This window comes from Ovis canadensis, chromosome 3 (assembly GCF_042477335.2).
Source record: "Ovis canadensis isolate MfBH-ARS-UI-01 breed Bighorn chromosome 3, ARS-UI_OviCan_v2, whole genome shotgun sequence".
Taxonomy (NCBI): domain Eukaryota; kingdom Metazoa; phylum Chordata; class Mammalia; order Artiodactyla; family Bovidae; genus Ovis; species Ovis canadensis.
In genome coordinates, this window is record NC_091247.1 from 186,163,955 (window position 1) to 186,178,429 (window position 14,475).

General features: G+C 48.2%; 1 non-coding gene across 1 annotated transcript; it reads right to left on the reverse strand.

Moving 5' to 3' along the window:
- Positions 1-10,508: 10,508 nt before the first annotated feature.
- Positions 10,509-10,612, reverse strand: LOC138438421 (U6 spliceosomal RNA). The gene has a single exon (XR_011256357.1). It is a non-coding gene; the product is annotated as a U6 spliceosomal RNA (small nuclear RNA).
- Positions 10,613-14,475: the final 3,863 nt, after the last annotated feature.

A 14,475-nucleotide genomic window follows, 5' to 3' on the forward strand; every position in this document is an offset into this window, starting at 1 on the left:
GGTCTGTAACAATTCACCTCATAATACTGCAATATACAATCACAGTTGCAGCACCCATTACCATCACAGAACTAAATTTAAGGAAGTTGTTGTTCAGTCACTCAGTCATGTCTGGCCCTTTGAAATCCCATGAACTGAAGCACACCAGGCTTCCCTGTCCTTCACTGTCTCCCTGAGTTTGCTCAAGTTCTTGTCCTTTGAGTCAGTGATGCTATCTAATCATCTCATCCTTCGCTGCCCGCTTCATCTTTTACCTTTGATCTTTGCCGGCATCAGAGTCTTTCCCAAAGAGTCTGAGCTTCCCGTCAGGCGGCCAAAGCACTGGAGCTTCAGCTTAAGCATCTATCCTTCCAATGAGTATCCAGGATTGATTTCCTTTAGGATTGACCGGTTTGATCTCCTTGTAGTCCAAGGAACTCTCGAGAGTCTTCTCTAGCACCACAATTCAAAAGCATCAAGTCTTGGTGCTCAGCTTTCTCTATGGTCCAACTCTCACATCCATACATGATTACTGGAAAAACCATAACTTAACTATAGGCACCTTTGTCAGCAAAGTGATATCTCTGTTTTTTTTTTTTTTTTAATATGCTGTCTAGGTCTTTGTCATAGCTTTCCTATCAAGGAACAAGGATCCTTTCATTTCATGGTTGCAGTCACTGTCTGCAGTGATTTTGGAGCCCAAGAAAATAAAATCTGTCACTGCTTCCACTTTTTCCTCTTCCATTTGCCATGAAGTGATGGGACCAGATGCCATGATCTTAGTTTTTTGAATGTTGACTTTCAAACCAGCTTTTTAACTCTCCTCTTTCACCCTCATCAAGAAGCTTTTAGTTCCTCTTCACTTTCTGCCATTAGAATGATATCATCTGCATATCTGAGGTTGTTTATATTTCTCCTGGCAATCTTGATTCTAGCTTGTGATTTATCCAGGCTGGCATTTCTCATGATGTACTCTGCATAAAAGTTAAATAAGCAGAGTGACAATATACAGCCTTGAGGTACTCTTTTCCCAATTTTGAACTACTCCATTGTTCCATGTCCAACTCTAACTGTTGCTTCTTGACCTGCATACATGTTTCTCAGGAGAAAGACAAGATTGTTTGGTATTTCCATTTCTAAGAATTTTCCAGTTTGTTGTGATCCACACAGTCAAAAGCTTTAGCATGGTCAATGAAACAAGAGTAATTTCTTTTTTTTCTGGAATTTCCTTGCTTTTGCTATGATCCAAAGAATGTGGGCGATTTGATCTCTGGTTCCTCTGCCTTTTCTAAATCCAGCTTGTACATCTGGAAGTTCTCGGTTCACATACTCCTGAAGCCTAACTTGAAGAATTTTGAGCATAACTTTGCTAGCATGTGAAAGGAGCACAATTATATGGTAGTTTGAACATTCTTTGGTATTGCCTTTCTTTGGGATTGGAAGGAAAACAGACCCTTTCCAGGCCTGTGGTCACTGCTGAGTTTTCCAATTTGCTGACATATGGAGTGCAGCACTTTCACAGCATCATGTTTTAGGATTTGAAATAGCTCATCTGGAATTCCAGCACCTCCACCAGTTTTGTTCATAGTAATGCTTCCTACGGCCCACTTGACTTCACGTTCCAGAATGTCTGGCTCTAGGTGAGTGATCACACCACTGTGATGATCTGTGTCATGAAGACCAGGTCATTTGTAGCACCCATTACCAGCATGAAATTAAATTTAAGGAAGTGCATTGTTACTAATGGCCCTGAGATGAAACTGATTTACCTTCTATTAAAACCTACAGTATATAAGCACTTTCTAATAATGCTTCTTAACCGCCATTTGTGGTAAGAATCATCGCCAAAGTTTTTTGGAAGTGAGTCCACAAAGAATTAAATATTTAAAAGGTGAAGTGTTCCTTATTTTCACTTTAGCAAGATCTTTCCTTTTTCATTGTTAAGAAACACTTTAATAATTTTAAAGCAAATGGTGATACAAGTAGAGTGCAGATAGCTAAAACTGTGCCCCTGATTTCAAACTTACAGAAAAATGTTTTGTAAATCGTTCTCAATTAGATATTCTCCCTCCTCAGCCCCCTACCCAAAATCTTGAATTTTTTCTTGCAAAAATTTGGTCAAGAGTAGAAATATCTCCAGGCAGAAGTATATGCCACATCATAGCAAGAATGATGAAGCCCGACTAACGAAACTTCGGTATTAGAAACAGAAGGCACTTAAAATGTACTCACAGTTACATTGAGAAAAGCTTCCACTGAGTAATACTGAAACAGTCACAAAGGTTAAGAAAATACTGATATCAAAGTACAAATGACTGCAATACTAAAATAGACAAAAGCTACAAGAGCTTGCTTTAAAAATAAAAGACAACACAGGAGTAAGAATTGTTTTCTTGTTCTATTCATGAATGTTGGTCTTTATATTCATAGGATTAGTTATGTTGATGTCTAGTAGAGTTTCTTATGACATCTGATGAAGTCTCATTCCAACTTCAGATGGAGACTCTTCCCTAAGGAACCTCTTTATTTCAGTTACATCCTAGTTACTGAACAGTTTTTAAGCAGTGCAGCATCGCCGTGATTTGCCGAGGCATGACTACATATCCTGTGTGCAGAGCCATCCCCACAATGAGCACAGAATGGAATTGAACACAGTCCACTCCCAGGCGTGCCTGTTCCCCTCGTCGTGGAGGCCTTGGCGGATGAGGCCTTGCAGGGGGCGGGACGCGCGGGCTCTGCTCTGGCCCTGGCCGAGCACACGCTCCTGTGTGGTGGTCCGCTTCCCTGTACCGCAGACCCCACAATGTACAGCTATCCCCACAATGAGCACAGAATGGAATTGAACACAGTCCACTCCAGCATGTAGACAGCTGTGACCAGTGGTAGAACCAGGACATTTGCTTCCAGGCCTGTGCCTCTGGCATTGGAGACAAATGTCAGTGTGTCCAGCCAGCCTCTCCCGCAATATCTTCTTTTGCCTGAGCTGAAGGTGATATTTAAGGTGATGCTTTTGGCTGTTTCTGAGAGTTACTCAGTTTCATGGGAATCTCCCATAGACACAGAAGTACATATATTATTAAACTTTTGTTTGTTTTTCTCCTGTTAAGCTATCTTTTGTCAATATACTAGCCAAACAAACTAGGAAGAAAGAAATGAAAAATATTTCATCCCTACAGTGTCAGCCCTCTCAAGCTTAGCACACAGGGCTTTTCCCTAGAAGCATCAATGGTGTCCCACACTTTCTTCCTAGAAAGCCTTTCCCTCGCACACATTCAGACATATGCTCATCCTGAAAAAAAGTTACCTCTTAGTGTCCTTCCTGTGACTTCTCTGCTGATTGCTTAAACTTTCTGAGCTGCAATTTCTTCAGCTGTAAAATGCAGATAAAATAATGCCCACCTCACTATGTTATCATGTGTGAGTTAATGTCTGTACCATGATCAAGACAGTGTGAGGAACCAGAGTCACCTGACTGTGTTCTAAATATCCATACACACACTCTGAGTTCCCTGAGGCCTGGGCTTTTCCTTCTCTCCCCACGGGTACTCTGTGCCTGGCACAGAGTAGCTGCTGATTTTTTGTGCTTGGTGGTGAGTGAGTGAATTTCAGGTAGGGTAGGGAGGGGAGAAGGTGGTCCCTCACCAGATGGCCACCACTCACAATGAGAAAGTAGACTTCACTTATGCTGGGAGAGGGCTTCCCAGGTGGTGCTAGTGATAAAGCCTGCAATGCAGGAGACATAAGAAATGCAGGTTCAAAAAAAAAAAAAAAAAAAAGAAAGAAAGAAATGCAGGTTCAATCCCTGGGTCAGGAAGATCCCCTGGAGAAGGGCATGCAACACACTCCAGTATTCTTGCCTGGAGAATCCCATGGACAGAGGAACCTGACAGGCCACAGGGTTGCAAAGAGTCGGACATATCTGAAGTGACTTTGCATGCACGTAGTTGCTGGGAGATATTATCTTCTAACTTTCCCTCCACGACACTTACCCTAAGATTCAGGGCACCCCAGGAGAGCTACTGATCCCATGGTCCAGGTGAATGAACCTCTGAGGCATGCAGAAGTGAAGTGACACAGTGAGTGGCAGCGTTAAGACTTATCCCCTTTTAGCTTGCAAAATCCTGTGTCCCAGGGGCACCCTTAAGTCTCAGGCAAACTAGAATGGTTGGTCACCCCAGATCAAGTTCCAAACCCTAGTCTCTGAGGACCCCCACTACTGCCCTCCCCTGGGCCCATGTCATTGTCCCCAAGTTTTTTAATGAGTTTCCTGAAGAGGAGACAGTGCCCTCCTGTCCAGAGGGTCTGGGCAGGTAAAAAAAAAATAATAATTCTCCCTCTTACTCTTCCTTTCTTTTATTTTTATTTTATTTTATTTTTTTTTTCCTATAGCAAAAGGTTTATTTTTTTTCTTCTTTTTTTTTTAGTTTTTTATTTTTTAAATTTTAAAATCTTTAATTCTTACAAGCATTCCCAAACATGAACCCCCCTCCCTCTTCCTTTCTTTTAAATAATTTTATTTATTTCTGGCTGTGCTGGGTCTTCATTCATGCGCGGGCTTTCCTCCAGTTTTGAGAGGGGGCTGCTCTCTAGCTGCAGTGTGGGCTTCTCATCGCGGTGGTTTTTCTCGTTGTGGAACACGGGCTCTAGGGACCACAGGCTTCAGCAGTTGCCGCTCCCAGGCTCTAAAGCGCAGTCTTGACAGTTGCAGCACACAGGCTTAGCTGCTCTGTAGCATGTGGGATCCACCCGGATCAGGGATCGAACCTGTGTCTCCTGCATTAGCAGGTGGTGTCTTTACCACTGAACCACCTGGTTAGGCCTCTTACTCTTTCTTACCCCAAAATCAGACTCAGAGCACAGTGCTGGGGCATGTACAGACTTGTGTGCGCCTTCACCTTTGACAGACTCATGGCCACTCTGGGGACCAGACAAGGCGGCCAGCCCCGCCCTCTGCGCTCTCAGGCTGCTGGGGAGATGGAGCGTGGACATGTGGCATTGGTCTGGTGGCTGGCCAGCTGGAAAAGGGTCTCTGAAGAGCCACCTCCTGACCTGGCCCCTCCCCAGCTGCCCTTTGGCTCCTACCCCGTCTTCCTCCCCTCCCCCTCCCCCTCACTGGGCCTGGTTTCCTCCATTAACCAGGGAGTGAGAGCTGGTCTCTCCGAGGGCCTTCCTGCCCCAAGGTCAATGACTCAGGGCCAGTGAGGTTCTGGGAAATGCAGCCTCCAGAGAAGAGGCATCAGAGGCCAAGCCCTCCTGAACACAGTGAGGGCACGGCCCCGGCCTCATGTGCAGACAGACTCATCTTCCCAGGCTGCCCCAGCCCCTGCTGGCCTCATCCTCTGGGGCCACTGTCCTGGGGAGCTGTTCTCTGCTGGTTCCCCAGAGGCCCTGAGGCCAGCGCCAGGACAGGGAGGGCCTCGGCTGGCCCCACACAGCCTGTGTGCCTCCCCCTCACTGAGGAGACACCCACTCTTGTGGGCCTGAGAGCTGCAGCCCTGACGTTGGCCTGGCTGTGGCTGGGTGGTCAGAGCTAAGGGCTGAGTGAACACCAACCAGGCCCGCTAGGCAGCCAGTCCCTCACTTGCAGCCACCATGAAGCCCCGCTCCTTCCCTCAGCCATGTAGTACTCAGCAATTCAAACAAATGTGGGCATGGGAGGCAAGGCCTTTTGGAGGGGGTGACTGGACATGGAGAAGGCACCCCCAGGGGCACTAGTTCCTGCTTCTCTCCCCTGTTATAGAAATACTCTCTCCCCATCAATCTCCCTATCAACCTCAGTCAAGAGCAGCCTCAAAACAGGTAGTGTGGGTTGGTCGGGGGATTTCCCTGGTGGCCCAGTGGTTAAGACTCTGTGCTTCCAATACAGGGGCTTGGGTTGGATTCCTGCTCAGAGAATTAAGATCCCACATGCTGCAACTAAGAACTGAGCGTAGTCAGATAAATAAATAAAACTTTTTAAAAATAACTGGCAGTGAGAACTCAGAGCCAGCTCAGGACTCTCTTCTCTTGCTGGTTCACCCCAGGCAAGGCCCACACCCTCTCTGGTTTCCATCTCCCTCTCCTGGTCCAGCTTTGGTAGCTTCCTCCCTTTATTTCAGCATCACAGGTTTGATAGGGACAAAATGAAAGAACAAAGGGGGTGATTAAATAGTTAATCCCACTAGGGAATTGTAAATAGAAAAATATGACAGACCCCTGTAAGTTAATGAGTACTCAAGAAAGCAGGTTTGCTTAACCACAAAATCAAGCAGGCTTGCTTAACAACAAAAGCATGCAACAGAAGCACGGGATGTGCCCCAGAACAATAAAACAATGGAGGCAGGAGACCCACACCCTGCCCAGTGAGCTCAGTGAGTTAATGATTCCTAGGACGTGCTCTCTACATGCATAAAAATCAACAGTTTATGGACCTAGCTTGATCATGCAGGGACCAAACTCCCCTGCTCAGTCTGGAGGAGGAACTGATGATGGAAACGTGATGTCTACTCAAAAAAGGGAAAGAAGATTTTCTCCTCCTCCCCAGTTTTTCTTTGATTATATAACTGTAGCCCACTAAGTTCTCTGGGGGTGGCATTTCTCACCTGCCCACTTGCAAATCTCACAAGCATCCTATTCTGATAAAATCACTTCTTAGTTACACTTTTAAAGACCCCGCCTGCCAATGTGGGAGACTTAAGAGACGTGGGTTTGATCCCTGAGTAGAGAAGATTCCCTGGAGGAGGGAATGGCAACCTACTCCAGTATTCTTGCCTGGAGAAGTCCATGGACAGAGAAGCCTGGCGGGCTACAGTCCACAGGGATGCTGAGTCGGGCACAACTGAAGTGACTTAGCATGGTTTTCTACCACTTTGTTCTCATGGAGTTCTCCTCCATGCTGACATAAAGGAGCTCTTTGTCCCCCTACCCCTGAAGTGACACCAATAGGTTTTAGGTTCCCTGTGAGATGGAAATGATTAATGCAGGAAATAACATGAGAGTACCTAATATATCCATCTCAAAAGGGGGAGTACTTGGTGGCCCAGGGACACAGAGAGGTGCCAAAAGTCATAGGGGAAGTGGCAGAGGTGTTGGGGTTCAGCCAAGCCCTCTATGTGAGGAGAGAGCATGCATGCATGCTAAGTCGCTTCAGTCATGTCTGACTCATGCAACCCTATGGACTATAGCCCACCGGGCTCTTCTGTCCATGGAATTCTCCAAGCAAGAATACTGGAGTGGGTTGCCTTTCCCTTCTCCAGGCGATCTTCCCAATCCAGGGATCTAACCCAGGTCTCCCTCATTACAGGCAGATTCTTTACCAGCTGAGCCATAAGGTGCAATGAGGTCTGGGAGCTGGGATAAGGCTGAGGACAAGACCAGGCAGGAGGCGAGGCGTGGAACAACCCCCTGGTAGGTTACATGCTCCAGTCATTCCTGAGCTCAGTCATCCTGGCAGAGTCCTCGTCTGTTCTTGGCCCCATGGAAGTCAGTTCAAGGAAGAGCTGAGCTAGCAGCAGCTAGGAGCCTAGCTAGGAGCAGCTAGGAGCCTAGCTAGGAGCTAGGAGTGGCTTAAAGAGGGCTTTGATCTCCAGAACCGTGTTTTTTCAAAGCATAGACCAGGGTCCTCTGCATCTGAATTATGAGAGCTTTAAAAATGCACATCCCAGGTCCCATCCCAGTCCCATGACCATCAGCAGATCTTTATAAAAATGGTTAAGACTCTGCAATCCCAAAGCAGGGGGCAAGCGTTTGATCCCTAAGATCTCATATGCAGCACAGCTCAGCCAAAACAAACAAACAAACAAACAACTTTGTTACTTTGGACTTGGAAAGTGTCAGAAATGCCAGAATTTGGGGGATCTGGAACCTTCTAAGGCAAAAGTGGCAGGGACTAAATGGTGGCTGAGGTGGGGCAGGTCTGATGGCATTTCTGCATCTCAGTCTCCCCTACCCCCAAGTAGGTGGGTGGTGCAGGTGCTCGGCTCCAGCTCAAGTTTCAGGCCCAGGAACACTTCTCTGAGGCTCTCAGTCATCATAAAATACTCCCTTTGACCTGGGAGTCACACATCTATAAAATCGTAAAGAAGAAATAAGCTCTGTGTCTGAACTTGTTCATTCCGGCCTTGTAATAATGGATTAAAAAAGTTAAGTAACAAGTACCTAAATGTTGGGCGGTGAGGGAAAAGTTAAGGGTATGATCCTAGCTGAGCCGACCCCCGTCCAGGACATCCTGAAGGGTGGCCGTGGGGATGCAGAGAGCCACTGCTGCGGGGTGGTGGGAAGGCTAGAAGAGGGGAGAGCGGGACCCTGGGGGGTCAGACTGTCTGGTTCACATCCTGTCTCTGCCCCTTCCCAGCTGTGTGACCTGAGGCTGTCACTAAACTGCTCTGAGCTTCGGTTTTCTCATCCATAAACTAGACATCACAATAGGACCTACCTGCTAGGGTTATGTGTGTATTGAAGGAGTTAATACACAGAGTATCTAAACAAGCAGTGCCTGGAACCCCTGTGTTAGCCACTGTTGTTACACTCCGGAACAGGCTGTTATGGCCTAATCTGTGTCTCCTCAAATTCATCTGTTGAAGCCCTAATCCCCCAGAACCCCAGAATGTGGTAAAAAATGTAGCATAGGAAAAAAAAAAGAATGTCACTGTATTTGGAGATGTGGCCTTTACAGAGGTTGTTGTTCATTCGCTCAGTTGCTTTTAGTTCTTTGTGACCCCGTGGTCTGCAGCACGCCAGCCTTCCCTGTCCATCACCAACTCCTGGAGCTTGCTCAGGCTCGTGTCCATTGAGTCAGCGATGCCATCCAGCTCTCAGGCGAGTGTATGCTCCTCGGTTCTGTCTCATCACAACAAAGATTTGGAGTGATGGACATTAAAGCCCTCGGCACGGCACAGCTCTCGGGTCTTGGACAGACCATGTTATAGTTCTCAGACAAATCAGTGTTACAGCTCCGTGTTACAGTTCTATTTTATTTAGAAAATAGCAGGAAAATCCATCCTCAAGGTGTGAGGGCATGCCAACCCAAAGATGCGAAGAGAAGAGAGTGGGGAAGCGCCCCAGCGCGCTGGGTTCCGGGCGGGGAGGGAGAGAGAGAGCTCCTGCGCAGGGCGGGAGAAGGGGCGGGGGTGGGGGCGGGGAGAGAGAGAGACCCCGGCCCTGTGGCTCCTCTTTTTATATGCATTTTCCTCCCCCCAGGCCTGCCCTATGTAAATTGGGCTAGCCAGGAGTGTTGTTTGTTCTACCTGAGGTCCTCACTCCGGTCCTCCTCGGACCTTTCTTTGTTCTATTTTCGGTGGCTTTTCCCTTCCTTATCTTTTAGCCACTATCATTCTGGACTCCTGTTTCCTACTCTAACTACCTAACACAACCATCTCATTCTGTGTCGTCCCCTTCTCCACCTGCCATCAATCTTTCCTAGCATCAGGGTCTTTAAAGGCAAAAAGAGATGCTGCTGCTGCTGCTGCTAAGTCGCTTCAGCTGTGTCCAACTTTGCGACCCCCATAGACGGCAGCCTACCAGGCTCCGCCCTCCCTGGAATTCTCCAGACAAGAACACTAGAGTGGGTTGCCATTTCCTTCTCCAATGTGTGAAAGTGAACTCACTCAGTCGTGTCTGACTGTTCGCGACCCCATGGACTGCAGCCTACCAAGCTCCTCCATCCATGGGATTTTCCAGGCAAGAGTACTGGAGTGGGTTGCCACTGCCTTCTCCGAAAAAGAGATAACAGAGGTAATTAAGTTAAAATGAACTTTATTCGATCATTTTTGATGATCATTTAAATGATCCAATTTAATCATTTAAGAATGATCCTTTAAATGACCCAATAGGACTGGGAACTTCGTATGAAAATAAAACTTGGGAGACTTCCCTGGTGGTCCAGTGCAACGCAAGGGCTATGGTTTCAATCCCTGGTTTGAGGGACTGAACTTACTTCAACAGCACAAATCTTTTTCAGTTTGGCTGCACTAGGTCTTTGTTGCTAGGCATGGTCTTTCTCTAGTTGTGGCAAGTAGGGGCTTCTCTTCCTTGCGGCTTCTCATTGTGGTGGCTTCTCTCATGGAGCAAGAAACGGGCATGCGGCTTCAGTAGCTGTGGCGCATGGGCATGGCTACTCCCAGGCACCTGGGTTCTTCCTGGACCAGGGATTAAACCTGTGTCGCCTGCATTGGCAGGAATATTCTTTTCTTTTTTTAAAAATTAATTCATTTTTTAATCGAAGGATAATTGCTTTACAGAATTTTATTGGTTTTTGTCAAGCCGCAACATGAATCAGCCATAGGTATACATATATCACCTCCCTTTTGAACTTCCCTCCCATCTCCCTCCTCATCCCCCCCACCCAGGTTGACAGAGAGCCACTCTTTAGGTTTCCTGAGCCATACAGCAAATTATTTTACATATGGTTATGTATGTTTCCATGTTATTCTTTCCATACATCTCACCCTCTCCTCTCTCCTCAGGCAGGAATATTCTTTTTTTTTTTTTTTTTTTTAGGAATATTCTTAATCACTGTACCACCAGGGAAGTTCTAGAAACTTTCTTCTTTCCAAAATGTGGAACACTTTACAAATTTGCATGTCTTGCTTGCACAGGGGCTATGCTAATCCCTGTGTCATTCCAATTTTAGTATACGTGCTGCTGAAGTGAGCACCCTACACACTTTTAACACAATGCTTACCACATAACGGCGCTATGCTCCAGCATTACATATTTTGTCTCATGTCAATCTCTCAACCATAAGGAAGTTATATACTATCTTCCCATTTCAGAGATGAGGAAAAATGAGGATTGGCTAGTGGGGGGATGGCTTTCACTGGAACCAGGTCTTTCTGACTCCAAGGGCCTATTCAAAGCCTAGCTCCATCCCCCTTGGTGGTGCCCCACTCAACCTCTGGCATCCCCGCCTTCCTCCTGGGACAGATGAGTCATGTTATTTTTCCATCTCTGTGCCTTTGCACATGCTATTCCCTCTGCCTGAAATACTCTTCCCAGTACCTGCCTCTGACTCTTATCCAATTCTCTCAAACAAAACCCCTCTGTGTATTACCCAGCCCTGCAGACTTGCTCCTTACCCGGGCTTCCACTCTTTCTCTGCTTTATCATTATGATGGCATTTGTTACTTGTTGCTACTCTGGCATTCATACTTTACGTTGTATCCGTGTGCTTGCTGTAGGATTCTTGAGGGCCAAGGCTCTGTCCTCCTCTGCTTTGACTCCTAATTCCTAGTATCAGGCAGCCCAGAGAAGCATCCAGATACACCAGCTGGCTGAGGTTAGGGGGTGAAGCCACTCTTTTGGGACTAGAGAGAATACTGCAGCTTTAGGAGTAGTTCCTAAGCAAAGGACTCCTCTGCCTCCAGCCTGGGGCCAGGGTGGTGAAGGCAGATGAAGGAGAGAGGCTCCAAATCTCCACTCTTGACATGGGAACAGGGATGCTGTGACTCCCCTGGGGATCGGAGAGTGGCCAAGGGGGAGGCTGAGGGGTTGGGGTCTGGCCCCCCATACTCTCATTTCATTCCCCTGTTCTTGGGCACATCACACCATCTCTTTGGGCCTCAGTTTCCTTGTATGTGATATGGGAACAATGGTTGCTACCTCAGGTGGGTGTTGGGAGGGTTAGATGTGGGTGGTGCACCTGGCAACGTGGGACACGAAGGGATCCATGCCAGATCGCCTGCCTGCTGGTGGCTGAGGCAGGCAGCCGGCCAGAGACAGATAGCTACACGCCTGTGGTCAGCCAGGAAGCCGGCCAAAGGTGGGGACCTGACTAGCAGCTGTGTAGCAACGGCATCCTGGCTCATACCCATTGGTGGCTGTGTGGATGGCTGGCTTAGAGGCTGAGCGAGAGGCGGGGTCAGAAGTGGCTCGGAGGCATGGAGACCAGGGGACCAGACTCAGGGTGAATTCCAATGGGCATTCTCCAAGGGTGAGGTCACCACCAGAAGAGGGGGTGGTGGCGGGGGTCAGAGCCAGGACACAGAGCCAAAGGTAAGGCCCACTGCCTGGCACAGTAACAGGCCCCTCCCATGGTGAGGTGCTGGGGTCCTTATTTCTATCTCGGGAAGCCTGGTGTTTCCTGTTTAACATGTAGCTTAGGGTTGGGGGAAGCTGGGGGAGAGGAAAAAGCAAAGCAAAGGACACTTCTTGAGCACCCTCAAGCGGGTCCAGCATGTTTGATCCTCATTCTGTGATGATGATTTTTAGCCCGTTTGAAGATGGTGCAATCGAGGCTCAGGGAAAACTTTCCCCCAAAGTGAAAGCGGTATAGCTAATGGGTGAGAACCCAGAGACTTTGGAATCAAGCATATCTGAGTTCAGATCTGAGCTCCAACACCTGTTGATGCAGTTACTAAAGCTCCCTGAGCCTGTTTCCTCATCTGTGAAATGGCAATAATGATAGTCCCTTCCTCACTGTGAGGGCTCAGTGAGATGACACACGTGACATCTAGCCTTCAGGGAGGGCTAGCCACCATTGTCCCTGTTTTGCTGCTGTGACAACTGAGCCTGAGGCTAGTGAGGCCATGTGCGCAAGGCTGCTCCATTAGTGGATGTTGAATTCAGGACCTGAACCCAGATCTGATTGTTTCTTCCTGACTTACACCATCGTGTGGGTGGCTGGTGGCGGCTTCCAAAAAGCTGGGGAAGGAAGGCTCCCAGATTTCCGGCAGAGCCATGTAAGCCAGGCTGGGGACTGGGGTTCAGGGTCACGCCTGCACCCGGTGTTCCAGGCAGCAGAGAGGAACTGTGACAGCGTGCCTGGAAGCCTGGCTCGTTCACGGCATCCTGCCCTCTGCTGACATTGTTCTCTGGACCCTTCCAACCCATGGCTTGCACATTAGGGTTTCCGGTAGCCTGGCCAAATCACCTTCACTTACCGGAGAAGCCCTCCCCAGGCGGCTGGGGTAGGGGTTGAGCTGCCCTTGGCCCTTCCCCCCAGGCGGGGCGTGCTGGGGCAGGCACAGGGAAAGCCCCAACATCACCTTGACCAGCAGGTTCTGACCCCGCAGACTGCCCTTCTCAGAGACACTGCCGACCTGCTTGCTCCCTGCTCCTGGAGCCCAGTGAAGAAAAGGCCGTGATTCATTTCCATTTTAGGGTTGGCTAAAGTTAACGCACTTGGCTTCAGACCCCAACCATCACAAACACTCTGTAACCTGGGCAAGCCTTCCCCCTCTTTGCGCCCTTTTGAGGGTCTGGATGATACTCCAGGACCCCTCACGTTCTGACATTCGTTCAGGGTGATTCACCGCCCCTTGCTCTGCTGTTTTAAAGCATAAGTGCTTGCCAGGTGGACCAGTGGTAAAGGATCGACCTGCCTGGAGAAGGAAATGGCAGCTTACTCCAGTATTCTTGCCTGGGAAATCCTATAGACACAGGAGCCTGGCACGCTACAGTCCATGGGGTCACGAAGAGCTGGATACGACTTACCAACTAACACTTTTATGCTTAGGATGGATTTTCTAGCTCCAAGTCATCCTTTGAGGAACTGCTTCATTTTGTACTGCTTTGTGTAAAAATAAAGATATTGCTTAAGACAAAAACAATCAATCTGCTTGTCCATGCAGGAGAAGTGGGTTTGATTCTTGGGTCAGGAAATGGCAACCCACTCCAGTATTCAAACGTAGAGAATCCCATGGACAGTGGAGCCTGGTGGGTTACAGTCCTCAGGTTGCAAAGAGTTGGATACGATTTAGTGACTAAACAACAACAAACTGGGACTTCCCTGGTAGTACAGTAGTTAAAACTCTATGTGCCCAGTGAAGGAGTCCTCGGGTTTGACCCCTGGTCAGGGAACTAGATCCCACATGCCACAAGTAAAGACCCCATGTGCCACAACTAAAGTCAAATTAATAACTATTAATAAACACACACACAAAAACAACAACAAACTTAAAGTGCTAGCTTCTTGAGGCTGTGGTCACTTTCCCTCTCATGTTTAGAAGGCACCCACAATAGTGACCACCCTTCATCCATCCAAGTGCTTCTAAGACCCCCTAAGGCTCTTTGGTGCTTAGCAATCCTATTGGAAACACGGTCTTGGCCTTTCCACTGATGTCACTTGGCACTCCGTCTCCTCATGTGTGTAATGGGAAGAACTGCCTGGCAGGGGAGTGGTGGGGTCACAGCAGAGAACATTAACTCTAACTCAAGCTTCCATCTCGGCCTCCAGATCAACTGGGTAAACTTGGTGTTAGGAGCACAGGTGCAGAAGCCACATCCCAGGACGTCTCAGGGCTGAGAAGGTTTTGCAGGTGTCTGTGCTTCAGAGGGGTCGGGGGTGTTCCTGTGGCTGCCAGGCCCCGCAGCTGCATGCTCATAACCCCTCTTTCACGGGCCCAGGAGCACAAGGCACCCAGAGGGCAACAACAGTGGGGCTGGGGATGCAGAGCCAGCAGCGTCCCAGTGAGATCAGCACCGTGAAATTAGTCAAACGGGATCACCCTGGGATCTTGTGTGCACAGCCAGTGACTCACACCACGAACAGCCTCATAGGCAGAGATGCCAACCTGGGAG